This window comes from Mustelus asterias, chromosome 17, assembly GCF_964213995.1.
Source record: "Mustelus asterias chromosome 17, sMusAst1.hap1.1, whole genome shotgun sequence".
NCBI classification, from domain to species: Eukaryota; Metazoa; Chordata; class Chondrichthyes; order Carcharhiniformes; family Triakidae; genus Mustelus; species Mustelus asterias.
In genome coordinates, this window is record NC_135817.1 from 57,208,677 (window position 1) to 57,222,762 (window position 14,086).

At 43.8% G+C, this 14,086-nt stretch overlaps 1 long non-coding RNA gene across 1 annotated transcript in view; it reads right to left on the minus strand.

The window, feature by feature from the left end:
- LOC144506515 (uncharacterized) overlaps positions 1 to 1,883 on the minus strand; it is a 91,398-nt gene extending 89,515 nt beyond the window's left edge. Inside the window, exon 1 of the long non-coding RNA XR_013499918.1 lies at positions 1,711 to 1,883. This is a non-coding gene — a long non-coding RNA (uncharacterized LOC144506515). The remainder of the gene's footprint in view (positions 1 to 1,710) is intronic.
- Between the last annotated feature and the right edge of the window lie 12,203 nt (positions 1,884 to 14,086).

Here is a 14,086-nt window from a genome sequence, read left to right on the forward strand (position 1 = left end):
CATGTGCTTCATGTGTATAAACATGCAAGACTATCCATTGTCACCTCCTACCTCTATCGCACAAATCGTACTTGTATTTATACTTTTACACTGGAATTAAAGGTCTGAAACTCAAGCCTTTGATCCCAGTTCTAACAATGCAGCGATTGATTCTTTACAGCCTAACTAATAACATAGAAATAAAGTAAAAGGCGGAGTATGTAACCAGGATTGGAATCTCCCCATGTAGAATATTTTTCCAATACTTCCCACTAGTTATTTTGTCATTTTTGCCACTCCACATCCAGTGGCTCATCATCCCCCTACTCCCTAATAAAAAGCCATCACATTCTTAAGTCAAACACTGGAATGAGTTCCAAGGTGAGAGCTTGAGGGTAACTTTTCCTCCCAATTTTTCTCTGTATCTCCCCCTGGCCTGCCTTCTATGATTCCCTTCCTGCCTTGCTGCAAACAGATGGCTGGGGTTAGGGAGTCATTTCATGGACAATTACAAATGTAAGCCTGGTAACCTATCAAAAAAACCAACTATTGCATTCCACTGCATACTAACATGGGTGATGGAAGGGAAGAGAGGAACTGAGGTCAGGTTTTACGACCATGATACTTCTAGCACTTCCAAGAATCTGTCCATCAAATTCCTGATGTTGCTTTAATTGAACCAACAAGATCGAGGAAGTTTCACTATCCATTCAGAAGTTTTCATTTTGAGGTCTGGATCGGATTTGAAGGCATTTTGAATGTGATACTTTGCAGTCAAAATCCTTATGCAGTGACAAAGAGCTTCAAGGTTTCAATGAAACATTCTCCATTGGGGTGGTGGTACCATGTGGGTGTATTGCAAAATCAATCAAGGCAGCAGGGTCCAGAGTCAACTACTAGTTTTTGCTGAGTTCACTGACTGCAATTGAGACCCCAGTGTCCAGGGATATGTAACGGAAAAATTAAACATCGTTGCCTAACCCTAATCAAAGTAACCCATTTGCAATATACACCTATTTATTTATTAGTAGGCTTACATTAACACTGCAATGAAGTTACTGTGAAAATCCCCAGTCACCACACTCCGACGCCTGTTTGGTACACGGAGGGAGAATTTAGCATGGCCAATGCACCTAAACAGCTCGTCTTTCAGATTGTGGGAGGAAACTGGAGTGCCCAGAGGAAACCCACAGGGAGAACATGCAGACTCTGCACAGACGATGACCCAAGCTGGGAATCGAACCCAGGTCCCTGGTGCTGTGAGGCAGCAGTGCTAACCACTGTCCTATCGTGCTGCCCCTGAGTAGATATCAGGTGAGGCAGTCCCTCTGTGAGTAGTCTGTTGATGTTCGGTCATAGATATGGGGAATGGTATCCTGGGTTGAGACTGCAGAGGGCTGCCAGCAATTGGGGAACTTATCCCAGAAAGAGGCAGAGTCTCAGAGAGAAAAAAAAACTTGAAAAATTCCGTTAAAATACCTGACAGGATTTAGTTGAGCATCTTTGGCTCTGAGGAATAGATGCTCCAGCAAAAATATGTATGCTACCAGTGGTCAATTTAATTCTCTTCTCGATAGTCAAAGGATTTATAAAAATTCTGATCAATATTTTCGTAATGCACTGGCACATCTGTTTAAACAAGTCTGGGAAATGTAGAATGCTCCTGGCACACTGCCATCAGCTTGTTTTGTGTGCATGTGTGTGCACTGCCCAGGGCTATTGGCCACATACCAGATGTTAAAAACACTGTTCCCGGAATGCTGTTGGCTAACTTGCAACATGGAGATTAGCAGCGTTGCTGACGTCACTGACATCTTTTTTTTTAAATCATTTTCCAAAAACTCACGTGACTGCTTCTGGTCAGGACAGTTTATTAAGAACATGGGATTGGCCGAGCGTTGAGTAACTCTGCAATGACAGGAGTGTTGAAAGACAAATTAACAATGACCACACCCATTACCTTGAAAACAGGCACCATAACAAACCTCCCTCGTAAATGAAAAACACTGCTATTACACCATGTCAAATAAAACTTACAATTGCCCATTTTGTCCTCTGGCCTGTTTTCTCACTTCTCTTTATCAGGGAAATAGAAATGATCAACAAATCACATGCAACACCTGTGATCCCAAATGGCTTCAAGTTTGTTTTTTGGTCAGTCAAATATCTACCTCACTGAGAAAGCCATCACCATGTTTAAGAATCCCCAAAGTGCAGAGTTTATTTAATCTTTGCTCATATAGAAGTGGAAAGAAAGTGAATTGATTGAGAAAGGGAAAGTTTATTTATTAGTGTCACAAGTTGGCTTACATTAGAACTGCAATGAGTTATTGTGAAAATCTTCTCGTTGCCACACTCCAGTGCCTGTTCGGGTACACTGAGGGAGAATTGAGCATGGCCAATGCATCTAACCAGCACGTCTTTTGGATTGTGGGAGGAAACCAGAGCACCCGGAGGAAACCCACGCAGACACAGGGAGAATGCCGCACAAGCAGCCGGGAATCGAACCCAGGTCCCTGACACTGTGAGGTAGCAGTGCTAACCACTGTGCCACCGTATTGCCCAATACCCCAGGCATTGCGGCATTAGGCTGCAGACTAGTGATGGAGGCGAAGGTACACCCAACCTCCTGTACAGTAACTACTGAAGTTAAGGTGACGATGCATGAGGTAGATGTGAGGAGGGTGGCTCTTTCTGTCACTCCATGTTAACACCCTCATAGTTAGCACTGCAGCAAAGAGTGGCTACTGAAGTTTCAGAGGGAAGCTAATTCTTACTCTCATTTCACGCACCCTACATGACTTTGCAAAAGCTGGCACAACTCAATATCTGCTACCATGACAAGACAGTACTCCATGCTCTCTCCTCCACCTTCACCCCATTTCCATTTATTTTATTTTGTTTCTTCTTTTCATCTTTTTCATCCATTTTCTTACTTTATATTCTTATTTCTATTCTTCCACTTCTGAAATCTCATTCTCCATCTTGTTTTCCAACCTCTGTCACGATTTGATTTTGGAAGAGGACTCTCCCCAACAGTGAAAGATAACGCAACAGCTTGAAGTGCACAACATGGGGAAAGTGACTAAACTTAACAATCTGAATATGTTATGTAATCCATTGTACCCCCTGTTTATTTCAGTCTCAAACCACTGCCCTGGGAAACGATGAAACTGTAGACTCACTCCGCAGGGTTCCTCTCCCTGTTTACAATTTATTTATCAGTTTCTTCGTGCTTGTCTGGCGGCACAGTGACACAGTGGTTAGCACTTCTGATTCACAGCACCAGGGTCCCAGTTTGAATCCCGGCTTGGGTCGCTGTGTGTGTGGAGTTTGCATATTCTCCCTGTGCCTGCGTGGGTTTCCTCCGGGTGCTCTGGTTTTCTCCCAAAGTCCACAGATGTGCGGGTTAGGTGGATTGGCCCATGCTAAATTGCTCCTTAGTGTCAGGGGATTCTAGCTAGGTAAATGCATGGGGTTATGGAGATAGGGTCTGGGTGGGATTGTGGGAATAGAGTCTGGGTGGGATTGTGGTCGGGTGCAGACCCGATGGGCCGAATGGCCTCCTTCTGCACTGTGGGGATTCTATAAGAACCTTTTGTTCTTTTCCTTTACACTGTGTCTATTGAACGGGGAAGTGGGTGAGGAGGAGCAGGTGGGATCCTGCAAATACTACCCGAGATTCCCTACGGATAGCTCGTGCATACTGACACATGGCGACATCACTGGCGCATGCGTCGAGTGATCCCAGCAGGCTGGGCACGGCAGTGTGACATCACTAGATTTCCGCGCATGTGTGGGCCAGTGCATATAAGCAGATCGCAATGCTGATTTGGAAGGAGACATAGTTTCTTTTATTTATACACAGTATGTGGATGTGGCTGGTTAGGCCGGCTTTCATTATCCATCTCTTAGTGCCCTTGAGAAGGCGGTGGTGAGATGCCTTCTTGAACCACTGCAGTCTGTGAGGTATAGACACACCCAAAGTGCTGTTAGGGAGGGTGTTCCAGGATTTTGACCCAGTGACAGTGAAGGAATGGCGATATATTCCATAATCAAGAAACCCAAACATACTCTCTTCCACTTTCTTCCGTCGGGAAAAAATACAAAAGTCTCCGGTCACGTACCAACTGTCTCAAGAACAACTTCTGCCCTGCTGCCATCAGACTTTTGAATGGGCCTACCTCGCATTAAATTGACCTTCCTCTACACCTTAGCAATGACTGTAGCACTACGTTCTGCACCCTCTCCTTTCCTTCTCTATGAACAGTATGCTTTGCTTGTACAGCACGCAAGAAACAATGCTTTTCACTGCAAACTACCACATGTGACAAGAATAAATCAAATCAAATTAAATCAAAAAATATTTCAAAGTCAGGTTGCTGAGTGACTTGTCCATCACTGATGATTTAACTGAACTGTGACCTGGCTTCCCTAGATGTACGTGCTTTGTGTTAGCAAGCAGGACTCCATCTACCTCCATCCCAGTCAAATAGAAGCCTCTGATTCATCTTGACTCCACAATAGAACACCACAGTCTCTGACTACCAGATCAATTCCGGGTTCAATTCTGGCCTTGGGTCAGTGTGTGTGAAGTTTGCACGTTCTCCCCGTGTCTGCGTGGGTTTCCTCCGGGTGCTCCGGTTTCCTCCTACAGTCCAAAGATGTGCAGGTTAGGTTGATTGGGCATGCTAAATTGCCCCTTAGTGTTCCAGGATGTGTAGATTAGAGGGACTAGTAGGTTAAATACGTGGGGTTACGGGGATAGGAGCTTGTTGTCAGTACAGCCTCAATTGGCTGAATGGCCTCCTTCTGCACTGTAGGGATCCTATGATCATCCATGTTACTCTCTGCAATACAGCCAGCCTCTGCCCCAGATATGGTAGTGCAGTAATTATGTTATTTAACTGTCTGTGTGGAGTCTGCACGTTCTCCCCGTGTCTGCGTGGGTTTCCTCCAGGTGCCTCGGTTTTCTCCCACAATCCGAACGATGGGTTGGTTAGGAGAATTGGCCATGCTAAATTCTCCCTCAGTGTCCCCGAACAGGCACCGGAGTGTGGTGACTCGGGGATTTTCACAGTAACTTCATTGCAGTGTTAAGGCAACCCTACTTGTGACTAATAATAAATAAACTTTAACTTTATGTTCACTTATGTCCTTTAGGGAAGGAAATCTGCCAACCTTACCTGGTCTGGCCTACATGTGAATCCATACCCACAGCAAGGTGGTTGACTCTCAACTGCCCTCGGGCAATTAGGGATGGGCAATAAATGCTGACCAGCCAGTGATGCCATGTCTCATGAATGAATAAAAATAAAGCAATACTACAACCAATGGATCGGTAAAGGCCTGCAGTCATGTCAAATCTAGTTGTGGATGTTGGTGGACAATTAAATAGCTAATAGGAAGAGGCGGATCTATGAGCATCCCCAACAATAACAACTCAACATGTGAGTGCAGTATACAAGACTGAAGCATTCATAATCTTCTTCAGCCAAAAATGCAAAGTTGAAGGTCCATCTTGGTCTCCTCCTAAGATCTTCTGCATCACATATGCCAAATCTTCAGCGAATTCTGTTCATTGCATGTGATATCAAAAAACAGCTGACCACACTGGTTACAGCAAAGGTTATGGCCCAAACAATATCTTGGCTGTAGTACTAAACACCTGTGTCCAGAACTGCCGCACTTCTAACCAAACTGCTCCAGTAGACATTAGTATCTACACAAAAATACAGAAAATTGCTCAGGTCTGGCTTGTCCACATAAGGCAGAAACTTGCTAAAGCAACAGTACCTCTCAATCTCCTGACCTTTACCACCAAGAAGGGTAAAGGCAGCAGACATACAGGAATATCATCATCACAATCTTCAAGTTCCCCTCCAGGTGACGTACTCTCCTGACTTGAAGCTAGTGGCACGGTGGCACTGTGGTTACACTGCTGCCTCATAGCACCAGGGACCTTAGTTCGATTCCCGGCTTGGGTTACTGTCTGTGCAGAGTCTGCACGTTCTCCCTGTGTCAGTGTGAGTTTCCTCCAGGAGTTCCAGTTTCCTCCCACAGTCAGAAAGACCTGCTGGTTAGGTGCATTGGCCATGCTAAATTCTCCCTCATTGTATCCAAACAGGTGCCACTAGAGGATTTTTGCAGTAACTTCATTGCAGTGTTAATGTAAGCCTACTTGTGGCACTAATAAATAAACTATAACATCGTTCCTTTATCGTTACTGGATCAAAAATTTGATGGTTCCTTCCTGTGGGAATACCTTCTCCATATGAACTGCAGCAGTTCAAGGAGGCAGCTCACCATCATCTTCACAAGGGCAATTGTGGGTTGGGCAATAAATGCTTGCCTCACCAACAACGCCCACATCTCCTGACCGGATAATACATTTAAAAAAATGTTTGGAACACTTGTAAATAGATAACAGTAATAAATTGCAATGTCATTTAGTAGTTTCTGATGACCCAGACATTCAACCTCCCATATCAGTCTGTCTGAACACTTGCGCAGTGTCGCAGTGCATTACAACTTCACCTATATTTTCTAGAATGCGCTTCGTACAATGAATGACAGTGAAAGTTCGAGTGATGTAATATAATTCAAACAACACCAGGGTTTCGCTTCAAATATTTGGCTAATGAACAATGGAAACACTCCTTGTGAAAAGGTCGTGAGCCATACAGCATACAAAAGGGGCTGTTGAGTCAGAACCATGTGTGATACCAATACCACTGATAATGTACCTGGCTATATTAAAATGGCTCTTTGATTTCTTTTCCACCATATGCATTTTTTAAAAATAATTCAAGTGTTCTTGTAACAGGTCAGTGGGTCAAAGGGCAGTGTAAGATGAATAATGAGCTACACAAAGCAGGAAAGTCTCCATTTCAATGCTCTGTCCACACTGAGTTCGCTGACTTCAATCCCAATGTCTCTGAAGAAGGAAAGAAAATCAATCTCAGTGTATTCTCTTGGGATGTGATCGACAACACCACATTTATTTCCCATTCCTACCTGCCTTGAAAAGGTGGTGATTTGGGGTGGCAAGGTGGCACAGTGGTTAGCACTGCTGCCTCATGGTGCCAGAGACCGGGGTTCGATTAGAGCCTCAGGTGACTGTGTGTGGAGTTTGCACATTCTCCCTGTGCCTGCGTGGGTTTCCTCCGGGTGCTCGGCTTTCCTCCCACAGTCCTATGATGTGCAGGTTAGATGGATTGGCCATGCTAAATTGCTCCTTTGGCATCAGGGGGATTAGCAGGGTAAATACGGGGGGTTATGGGGATGGGGCTTGTGTGGGATTTTGTTTTTATTCATTCATGGCACATGTGCATCACTGGCTGTCACGGGCATTCGGCCTCTGATATTCGGGTAAGCGTTCTCCAAGGCGGCCTTCGCGACACACGACAGCGCAGTCGCTGAGCAGAAACTGATAGCCAGGTTCCGCACACACGAGGACGGCCTCAACCGGGATATTGGGTTCATGTCACACTATTTGTAACTCCCACAGTTGCGTGGACCTGCAGAGTTTCACTGGCTGTCTTGTCTGGAGACAATACACATCTTTTTAGCCTGTCTTGATGCTCTCTCCACTCACATTGTTTCGTTTCTTAAAGACTTGATTAGTTGTAAGTATTCGCATTCCAACCATTATTCATGTAAATTGAGTCTGTGTCTTTATAAGCTCTGTTTGTGAACAGAATTCCCACTCACCTGAAGAAGGGGCTTAGAGCCTCAAAAGCTTGTGTGGCTTTTGCTACCAAATAAACCTGTTGGACTTTAACCTGGTGTTGTTAAACTTCTTACTGCATCACTGGCTGGCCAGCATTTGTTGCCCATCCCTTGAGAAGGTGGGGATGAGCTGCCTTCTTGAATCGCTGCGATCCGCATGCTGTGGGTTGACCCACAATGCCGTTAGGGAGGAAATTCCAGGATTTTGACCCAGCGACTGTGAAGGAATGGCGATATATTTCCAAGTCAGGTTGGTGAGTAGCCTGGAGGGGAACTTTGTATGTATCTGCTGCCCTTGACCTTCTAGATGGAAGTGGTCATGGGTTTGTAAGGTGCTGTCTAAGGATCTTTGGTGAATTGCCACAGTGCATCTTGTAGATAGTACACACTGCTGCGACTGAGTGTCGGAGGTGGAGGGAGTGGATGTTTGTAGATGTAGTACCAATCAAGCAGGCTGCTTTGTCCTGGATGGTGATGAGCTTATTGAGTATTGTTGGAGCTGCACCCTTCCAGGCAAGTGGGGAGTATTCCATCACACTCCTGAATTGTGCCATGTTGTCGGTGCAGGCTCAATGGGCTGAATGGCCCCTTCTGCACTTTAGGGATTCGATGAAATTCTATGCAATGACTTCCGTCCTGAACAGCTGAAGATCTTGCGCTGAGTGAGTAGGGAAATGTGCAGGATTTTGAGCCAGCGACAATGAAGGAAGCATACAATGTGGGTTGAAAGGAGAATGGTGCATGATAAGCGATGAGAATGTTCCTATGAACATTGTTCAGTGGTAGAAGTTATGGCAATAGGTGCTATGGCATATCTCGAGTGTAAACCCACTTCCTTTAATTCAGTGATTCATCAAGTTTAAAATCTTATTAGGATTTCCTGCCTTTCACACTTATTTATTCACACCCAGCTTATTTTGTCTGGCAATATGAGATGCAAAAACATCTCTAGTGACATTCTCGTGATATACTGCGGTGTGATGTGTGTTGCACATTCAGTCCACTTGAGCTCACCAAAAGCTCTGCTGCCCATATCCTAAAACACACCAAGTCTCGGTCATCCATCATTCCCTGTACCCACTGATGTACACTGGTTCCTGGTCCAACAAAGGTTGAATTTTAAAGTTTTTATCCTTCTTTCCAAATCTGTTCATGGCCTCATCACTCTCTTTCTCTGTGATCTCCTCCAGCCTCACAACCTTCTGAAATTTTTGCCGTTTTATAATGGTGGTTTCTTGTGTATTTTCAATTTTAATCACTGCACCATTGGCAGCCATGTCTTCTGAAGTCAAGATGTAAAGAATCCCCTCCCTAATCTATCTCTCTTTTCCATTAAGGTGCTCCTTAAGGCCTACATCTTCAACCAGATTTTTGGTCTTAATATTACCTTATGAGACGAGGGCCACCACAGGAAGTAGAGCTGCCGAGGGGCGGAACATGGAAAGATCCGTTGACCTTGGGCGGGACTTTATGGGGTTTCAGGATGGGCAAGGCCGTAAACACCCGCTTGAGGTGTCAAAATTTGTTTCACTGTGCTCCTACCAAGTGCCTTGGGGCAATTTGACATGTTAAAGATGCCAAATGAGTGCAAGTTGATGTTGTTGTTGAAACCAGCAGGCCTCGGGATCAAGGGCTAGCAGCTAGGATTCTCACCTGTTATTATTCACAGATACAGCTGAAATGTGGGCATTGGAAGTACCCAGCTATGAAGTCTTCAGTTGTTTCTGCTGACACTCAGGGCGGAATTTTTTGGCAGCGCTCACCCCAAGACCAGAAGATCCCGCCTGAGGTCAGTGGACCTGTGCATGGTCCTGTCCCACCAACTATGATTCCCCTGGCGGGGCGGAACAAGAAAATTCCACCCTCACTATTTGTGTTCAATTAGAAGGAATGGTTTTTGGAACAAGATATTAAATGACTGCTGGCATGCATGGAACCATACTCCAGCAAGATTCAACAACTTCATTTACAGTTATTCAGTATGTGCTGAGACATAAAATGGTTCAGAGAGACCAGAAATTCCCGCCTGAGGTCAACGAAGATTTCCGTTGATGGATCCTCGCACATTCCAATTTCCGTGGCAGGCGAGGAGTTAGAGTTCCAGCCACTAAGTCACCAGGACCAGATGAGATACTACGAAGGATACCATAAGAAGTGAGAGTGGAAATTTTCCAATAATCTTCCAATCTTCCTTAGACTCAGGAGAAGTGCAAATGTTACATCCATGTTCAAAAAAGATAAAGGTGAAAAGACAATTCCAGCAACCGCAGACAAGCCAGTTTAACCTCGGGGTGGGGAATCTTTGAGATGGTAATCTGGGACAAAATTAGTAGTCACATGGGCAAATGCAAGTCACATAAGGAAAGATAGCATGGATTTGTTAAGGGTTGTTTAACTAAATTGCTTGAGTTTCATGATGAGGTAACAGAGAGGGTTGATGAGGGTAATGCTGTTGATGTGATCTACATGCACTTCCAAAGGGCATTTGATAAAGTTCCACACAAAAGACTTGTCAGGAAAGTTAGATCTTATGGAATGAAAGGAACAGCAGCAGCATGGATGTGAAATTGGCCAAGTGACAGGAAGCAGAGAATAGTGGTGAGCAGTTGTTTTTCAGACTGGAGGCAGGTTTATAGAAGAGTTCCCCAATGGTCAATGGTTTTCCTGACATATATTAATGATCTACTATGGTCACAATTTGAAAATGTGAGGATGATGCAAAACTTGGAAGTATTGGGAACTATGAGGAGGATATTGTAGAACCTCTAAGGACATTGACAGGCTGATGGAATGGGCAGACAAGTGGCAGATGAAATTTAATGCAGAGAAGTCTGCAGTGCTTTGTTTTGGTAGGAAAAATGCAGAGATAATACAAAATAGAATATACAATTTTAAAGAAGGTACTGGAGCAGAGGGTCCTGCTGCTTAAATGTATAAATCATTGAAGGAGGCTGGACAGGTTGAGAGCGTGGTTAATAATGCATGAAAAAGATAGAGAAACATCCCAATTGACCACATCTCAGCAAGGGGCAAGGTTGAGAAGGTGGGACCTTCATGAATTACCTCAGCCGGTATGGGAATTGAACCCACAATGTTGGCATCATTCCACATCAAGAACCAGCCATCCAAGCTAACCGACTCCCCATAATAATACATACAGGATCCTGGGTTTGATAAGTAGTGGCATGGGGTACAAATGCAATGAATTTATGTTAAACCTGTATAAAGTATTGGTTCAGCCTCAACTGGAATATCGTGCCCAGTTCTGGCCACCACATTTTAGGAAGGATGCAGAAAAGATTCATGAGAATGGTTTCAGGGATGAAGAATTTCAGTTACTTAGAAAGCTTTGAGAAACTGGGTTTGTTTTCCTTGGAGAAGAGAAGGTTGAGAGGAGATTTGATAGAGGCATTCAAAATCATGAGGGATTTGGAGAAACTCCTCCCATAGGTGGAAGGGCTGAGAACTAGAGAGCAAAGTAAAATTGGCAAAAGAAGCAAAGGTGACATGGGGAAAAGCTATTACACTCACCGGGTCATTAGGATCTGTAATGCATCGACTGAGAGTTTATTTAAAGTTTATTTATTTATTAGTCACAACTAGGCTTACATTAACATTAACACTACAATGAAGCTACTGTGAAAATCCCCTAGTCACCACACTCCGGCGCCTGTTTGGGTACACTGAGGGAGAATTTAGCATGGCCAATGCATCTAACCAGTACGTCTTTTGGACCGTGGGAGGAAACCGGAGCACCCAGAGGAAACCCATGCAGGCATGGGGAGAATGTGCAAACTCCACACGGACACTGACCCAAGCTGGGAATCGAACCCATACCCTGGCACTGTGAGGCAGCAGTGCTAACCACTGTGCCACCGTGCCACCGAGAGTGTAATAGAGGCAGGTTTAATTGGGGCTTTCGAAAGGTAATTGGATCATTATCTGAAAAGTAAAAGTTTGCTGGGCTATGGGGAAAATACAAGTGAGTAACATGAGGTGAATTTCTCTATCAGAGAGCTAGCACATACTCGACAGATAGAATGGCCTCCTTCTGTGTAGTAACCATTCTAATGATTCTAGGATGTGACCCCACAAAATGTCAACCATTCAAATGTCCGATGGTCGAGGTTTTATCACATTTTCAGCAGATTTGTCTTCATTCAGCTTGATGTGGTTTACAAGACAACTGACCAATGTTAAAATCCCAGCTGACGTTAATACTGGGCAAGTCAGATCCCAGAGTGAAAGTTGACTTGATAGATTCTAACCTTTTTTATTAGAAACTGTGGAGGAAAGTTACTGAACAAATTCACAGGGGTCTGTTGATGAACTTTAAACACAAAGAAAAAAATATTTATTAAAACAAGGAAAATGGACTAGAGCACACCAGACAAAAAAGTTGGAAAGATTTCAATACAAATACAAGAAGACGATTCAAATTCCTACTATTTCTTTACCTCAGTAATATCTTTACAGACACATAAACCAGTGAAGAGTTACCACTGGCTTGATGCAAAGGTTCCTCATTTGGGACCAGCACAGTGGCAAACAATTTTCTTCTGGTGATTTTCTGAGCATTCACTTGATACCTCTCACCCAACTTGTATCTTTTCCCAAAACACACAAAAACTGCACTGTAAACTCAACTGTACAGCAATCAAATCATTTCCCTAAACTCTTCCAGTAGCACCTCAGCTAAACTGATCACTTTACTGAATCTTATAACTGACTATTCATTGAACTACCGTCCCAACAGCCTTGCAGTTTTTCTCCCCCTCTGAGAGCTCAAAATATCTGTCTTCTCTCTCTGACACAGACTGAACTTTTTCTCTCATAAAGGCAAATTATTGCAGATGCTGGAATTTGAAACAAAAAAAAGAAAGTGCTGGAAAATCTCAGCAGGTCTGGCAGCATCTGTAAGGAGAGAAAAGAGTTGACGTTTCGGATCCAGATGGATCCAAAATCTCAGCTCTTTTCTCTCTCTACAGATGCTGCCAGACCTGCTGAGATTTTCCAGCATTTTCTCTTTTGGGAACTCTTTCTCTCTCTTGCAATTCCTGTCTTTTTCTGTATCTTTTTTTTCATTCATTCATGGGGCATGGACATCACTGGCTGGCCAACATTTATTGCCCATCCTTAGTTGCTCGAGGGCAGTTGAGAGTCAACCACATTGCTGTGGCTCTGGAGTCACATGTAGGCCAGACCACGTAAGGATGGCAGATTTCCTGCCCTAAAGGACATTAGTGAACCAGGTGGGTTTTTCCAACATCGATAATGGTTTCATTGTCACCAGTAAATTCTTAATTCCAAATATTTTCATTGAATTCAAATTCCATCATCTGCCATGGCGGGATTTGAATCTGGGTCCCCAGAACATTAGCTGAGTTTCTGGATTAGTAGTCTAGTGATAATACCACTAGGCCATTGCCTCTCCAATCTGTATCATTGGATCAGTCGCTAGGTAGCAGTAAATTTTTCTACCTTGACCTTTTTCCACAGAATCACTTCCAACACCTTTGAAGCCTTTAACTTCAGGGTTGTAAAACCTCATTGAAGTGCATATTATACAAACAAATCCCCAAAGACCTGAAACCTTTCAGCCACATTTCTAACTCTCATGCACCAAGGTTCATTAGCAAAGCCTAAGTGAAAGAGAAATCATTTTTACCTTTCTTAACACGCAACTTAAAATTATACATTGTTCACAACACCAGGGTCCGAACATGGAATTCAATGGCTGATGGTAAATTACTCCTGAGATGAATGACACTCCATCTTAACGTGCAACAGTTACAGGGAAAGCTGTCAATTTGACAGGTGTTAGAAAATCCTGCAACAGAGAGGAAGAAACTGCAGTTAAATAATTGTGCCCTCATGCCAACAACAACTTGTAATTATGTAATACTTTAAGTGAAGGAAAAACTTCTTGTTAAACAGAAGAGTTGGAGTTTTCTTTTTCCTTTTCCCATGCTACAATCTTGGCCCTGATCTGGGACCTGACCTCTGTTCTGCCTTTGGGCCAGAATGCAAGAACTCATTCCTTAATAATCCAGGTTGCAACGTCAGGCCGACGTTCCAGATTCCTTAATCGGCTTTGAGGGGTCAAGGAGAAATTTCAGTTTGGTCTTCTTGGGTGGTCATTCACTCACTTCACTGAGGACAGTTCCCACAACAGTGTGATTTTACAAGATCATTTTGAAGGAATGGCCAAGTATTAAAGTGGAACAGACTTGCTTTAATCTAGCGCCTTTCACAATCTCAGGTGAATGATAGAAGACTTGCACACAGTGTCTTCCATGATCTCACGACCACCCAAAATTCTTTCCAACCAATGAAATACTTTTGAAGTGTAGAGCAGAAATATCTCTCCAGCCAG